At 42.9% G+C, this 5,000-nt stretch overlaps 1 long non-coding RNA gene across 1 annotated transcript in view; it reads right to left on the bottom strand.

The window, feature by feature from the left end:
• The window catches only part of LOC146640571 (uncharacterized), a 4,238-nt gene extending 3,168 nt beyond the window's left edge, over positions 1 to 1,070 (bottom strand). The window contains exon 1 of the long non-coding RNA XR_014910022.1: positions 1,015 to 1,070. This is a non-coding gene — a long non-coding RNA (uncharacterized LOC146640571). The remainder of the gene's footprint in view (positions 1 to 1,014) is intronic.
• Positions 1,071 to 5,000: the final 3,930 nt, after the last annotated feature.

The raw sequence follows: 5,000 nt of genomic DNA, 5'->3' as shown, positions 1-5,000 counted from the left end.
TCAGATCGATCAGGCCTTAACTTGACAAAAAAGTTATCAATCGTTCTTTTCATCTTTTCTCATTGCCCACGGTCAGTTATATCCACTTCTGTCGGTCCTAGGATATTCACTAGGGCTGGGTATCATCACTGATTTCTATAATCCACTTGATTCCGCTTCACAAGGTCCAGATTCGATTTGGTGCAATTTTTCCTCAGACAGTGAGAAATCTTGTAATTCTGATCATTTATCAGTACTGACACTAAACTTTATCAGAGATGTGAACATCACAGCACATGCCGTTGTGTCAAAGTAACTGAGAATAAAATAGAAAAAAAAAACATGAAGGAGATTTTCCTGGCATGGATTTTATAGCAGATAACCTTAAAAATATTCTGCAATTATACCCAATTTGAAAAAGTTTACATTTCTTCAGTATTGAACAGCAGAAATTATTCTTTCTTGTCCGAGGTCATTTAAGTACAAAGAAAAGAAAAGACAGCGGCCGCCAGCGCTGTAAACAACGGTAGACTGATGGGTAATAAGCAAATGAGTAATGCGGAAAACACATGTTTGAGATGGGAAACTTTTCTTGAAGTACAGAGCGAGAGCTGTGCATGAACTGTGGTTTTTATCGTGTTGGAAGCAAAACAGCAAAAGTAATAGGGAATTAACGACGATATTTATCAAATGTGAAGCATAGTTTGGTTCTTCTTTTGCTGCTGGCCTAGTGAATTTTGGTTGAAGAGAGACAAAACCTGCAGCCCAGAATCTTGCGCAAAAAAGACGTAAAGACGATTCAGACACGACGAATCAGAATTAGTGAGCTTTTGGCTTTCAGCCCCGACGGCGGCTAAGCTAATTCTGATGCGCCGGTCCGCTCTGTGTTTACCGTTTCCTGCTCTCATTCGCTGGTTGTTGTTGAAATAGTTTTGTGAGCTTTAGCCTGAGACTCTGGCGTTTCTGGTAAAATACATTTATATTCATTCAATTCAGGATTTAATGAATCGGTATCGCTTCATTCAAGCTACTCACCTTTCTCTATCCACCTGCACTTTCAGCTGGACCAAGGACATTTACAGAGGTCCCGCCCCTGACTATCTCTGATTGGTTTAGACCACGAAGGGCAATGACGTGTGTCTGTTGTTGATCACATGGATGTCGGTGGCAAATTTTACAAACACTTCTCATAATGACTAACTACTCCTGACATTTTTGAGATGTTAGCTCTTTATACAACGAAGTTATAGTGCGATACAAATAATATCAGGCTGATCCTGCCACAATTTGTTCCCCCTGTGTAAATCACGGACAAACAGTATCCCACATTGCTGATTTTTCATTCACAAACACTTCTTATTATGACGCATTACTCCTGAAACTTTAGAGGATTTAGCTCTTTTTAGAGTAAAGTTACAGGAGAATAAAAATAGTTATCAGCCAAAATGTTAATGTTTTATTAAAATAATCCCATCTGATACCCCGTGAGATGAGATAACTCTTTAATGTCATTGCACAGTCATACATAGTACAGTAGTACAATGAAACTGGAAAACTGTCCTACGTCGGCTTTTCCATATATATATATAATTTTCTGTTGTATGGTAATGTAACGATACTAATTTTTCACAAAATGAAAACATCAGTACTTCCTGCGTGCTCCCAGCACAGGGGAAACAAATTCTGTCGGGGATACCTACTTTGGCACAACAGATCCAAGTATAAAAACAATAACAAATACAATTTCTAGGTTCCATAACAGTTTTTATCATTACTTTATTGTGGATTAGGTGAAGAATTGTTAAATGTGGACAATTTAAATAATAGACTAATGCAATAGCAAATTGTGCCTTTTTCTCAGATGGACAGCAGATGGAGTTAGAGGAGATGAGGTAGGAAGAGAGGCAAAGATTGAGTCATGGGCAGAGCCTAGTTTATTTCTCATAGTTTTTTAAAAATTCTCTTGCTTTATGGTTCTTTGCGCTGTTACCAGTCTTTGCATTTATCATCGTTTTAAGTGTCTTGATTTTAACTGGATCTAAAAGGCTTGGATCTCCACATCGTTGGTGGGAGAAGGTTATCAGGGTGGCTTCAAAATTTGCGACCACACGTTTGCTTTGCATTTTCCCCACCAAGTTGAAGTCACTGATTTTGCTGTTCCAGACTTTTGGAATCTCAGCTGAAACCCACATTCGCCAGGGTAATCTGTCGTAACCGGAACAGTGGAGGCTGCAGGTGTAATGCCGTCTTTTTGCAAAATGTCATTTGGCAGCTCAAAGAGATTTTCACCAAAGTTTTCAGCTAATTGCTGCTCATTGATGATCTGAAACATCTCCATGGTGTCATCTGGCCTCCAGGTTTCATCATGACCCGTTGTATTGCTGTTCACGGTTGAGGTAGTGTCCAAACTGACGGACAGAGATTCAGTCACAGGTAGCTGTTCCCACAGCTCTTTAAATGAATTCTGGCTGAAGGGTAGATTCTGATTAAAAACCAAAATGCCATCCTGCCTCAGTTAAAAAGGTTCCTAAAACTGTACTGCCTGATCAGTCACTGTACACTGTTAGGGTTAGGTTGTGGAAGATAATCCCTTCTCCGAGAGGAAAAGGAGCGTACCCGTACCCGTCCCAGAACACTTGGCGGTCACGTTGGCGCCGGCGGCCATAGCGCACCACAGTCCAGCCGTTTTCCATGGTGTCCAGTCTTTTTTTCTTTTCCTCTTTTTTAAATTGTCTTTCAAAAAATCAAATGTTCTTCAAAAAAATATCTATTTAAGTTAATGTGAACCAAAAACGGGAGATTTTTTTTTCTTTTGTGTCCTTTCTCACTGTCCCTGTTGCCCAGTTTTTCTGTTCCTTCATCTTTCTCTCTCATCTCTCTCATCTTTCTCTTTCCCCCAACACTGTTTGTCCCGTCATGAACAACTGAAAATAAAATTTAATAAATAGTAACAACAAACGTTGATCAAATTGTTTTAATTTTCATTATTCAACATTTGCACAGTATTCAGGTGAGTATTCGCTACGACCAGGTAAGTATGTAGGTAGGTGTGTGCTTGGTGAACAGGTATGTATTCAGGTAACTTTGTGGGGAAGGCGTCACGGTGTGCAACTTGGAGTCACGCGCTGCACTCCGGGGATGGATGCACACAAGAGAATTTATTAACGTACAGTGTCCAACAAGTGTATATACAAAAGGTGAAACGGGCATGGCTCCGGGGGGAAATCCAGGGGAAAACTCTCGTTTCTCTCCAAACAATCACAGGAATCCACTCGAACACTCGCCACTCAGGGAACACCAGGGAAAACAGTCCAGAGGGTCTGCGCATAAGGAAACGCTTGTTAGTTTCAAACACACAACGACACGGAAAAACACTTGCTAGAATTTCACTTACGCGATTCTTACAAATCCAGCGAAAAACAACCGTTGTTTCCTGGCTTAAATGCAATCCACACTGACGAGGCACAGGTGTTTCTTCCTCCGAGAGCTGGCCCGAGGGCGTAAACCCGTAATCAGTTCCGCCCTGGAGAGAGAGATAGTGATAGGGAGAGAAACACCTGATCAGCGACCAGCTGAACCTCCAGGCAGTGACAGGAGGGTGAGGGACAGGAAGTATACTGCTCTGTCCTTCACTGTTATGGCCTGGAGGTTCAGCTGGTCGCTGATCAGCTGCTGGACTCTTTGGTTGTATCCCAGAGGGACACGTAAGCCCTCACGCCACGTCAAGGCAGAGTCCATGTGAGGGGTGGTTTTTTTTTTTGGTTTTTTTTTATTTTAAATACCTCTATTTACAGTGGAACTTGTGAACACCACAAAATGAACTGAGATCACACTTCTTCAAGATCAACTACAACAGAAATCAAATTCACACTTGTCTTAAAGTGGATTCAAAAGATAAACAAATATGTCCTACTGTGCTAGTTCTAAGCATAAAGTCAAAATAAAGAAAGGACATGATTAGAACAGGAAATCAGCTTGTATGCCTATGCATCCCTGAGAAGGTCTCTTCGCTTTCTCCCAAAGCCCTTGTACGACCTTGCAGGTAGTCTTGCTGCTTTGCATTGTCCGACATACTCCTTGTACGCCACGCCAGTGGAGATTGTTGGATCAAGGTTGATAAATCCCTCTTCCTGCTGTGTCCAGTGTCTGCTGGTTTGAGCGGGCATGTACACAGCTCTCGTCTGCAATAGGTCAGGTTCCTCATCCTCTTCAAGTACAGGTGCATCCTCTTCCTCCATCTCCAGGGGGAGATCTGGAGGCAACTTTTTCTCCGCATGGGGTTTTGGGTTCCCCATTCGATAAAGAATGTCATAGTGGAGCTTATAGAGAGTGAAGCCGAAAACCTTTTCACAGACTGACGTTGAAAGGATCCTGTACTTTTGGAGCTCTGCCTGTGTCATCTTCAGCTCCAGGAGTAGGTCCTTCACTTTCTCATATGACACAAAATCCTTATTCATGATAAGTCCCACTGAGCTGACCAGCACCAAGACCTTGTTCCGTGTGTGTTTTTCAGTCTTCCCCGGAATCCTCTTCATCACTTGCGCCAGCCATGGCATTCCATGCTCTCTGTACCTTTCAAGGGTCCTGGCGTAGCACAGTCCACGGCGCTCCATCTCCATGGCCACATCTCCCACTATGGCCATGGCCTGGGACTCGATGGAAGGCTCCCTGTCTTCATTATGTATCTCTACATAATCAATCAAGTTCCAAGAAGCCCTCCTTGTTCCCTTTATGTCGCGGTACTTAATGTCTGGGAACCACCTGACCTTCAGCTCAAGGAATCCTGCTCTCAGGCATTCTTGTACATTCTTCCCTTCCCCTTCAACAAGCTTCCTCGCCCGGGCAAAGGTGAATGGGGTCGGGAAGGAGTCTCTGGTGGCCAGGTTCTCCGTCAGTGCAGCCAGATTAATGTGTCCCTTTAAATTCTCTGGGCATTTTTCCCCTTGCAGCTCTGAGATGAAGATGCCGTCGTTCCTCCTGAAGAGGTCTTTCAGCAGGAGTTTTACAAGCTCAGGTCCCAG

Source organism: Rhamphochromis longiceps, unplaced genomic scaffold (genome assembly GCF_057381845.1).
Source record: "Rhamphochromis longiceps isolate RC_006_pf unplaced genomic scaffold, R_longiceps_female_GT1.1 unmapped_scaffold_5, whole genome shotgun sequence".
In the NCBI taxonomy this organism is placed as follows: Eukaryota; Metazoa; Chordata; class Actinopteri; order Cichliformes; family Cichlidae; genus Rhamphochromis; species Rhamphochromis longiceps.
Note: the sequence above shows the minus strand (reverse complement) of the source record. Positions and strands in the feature narration are given on the sequence as shown.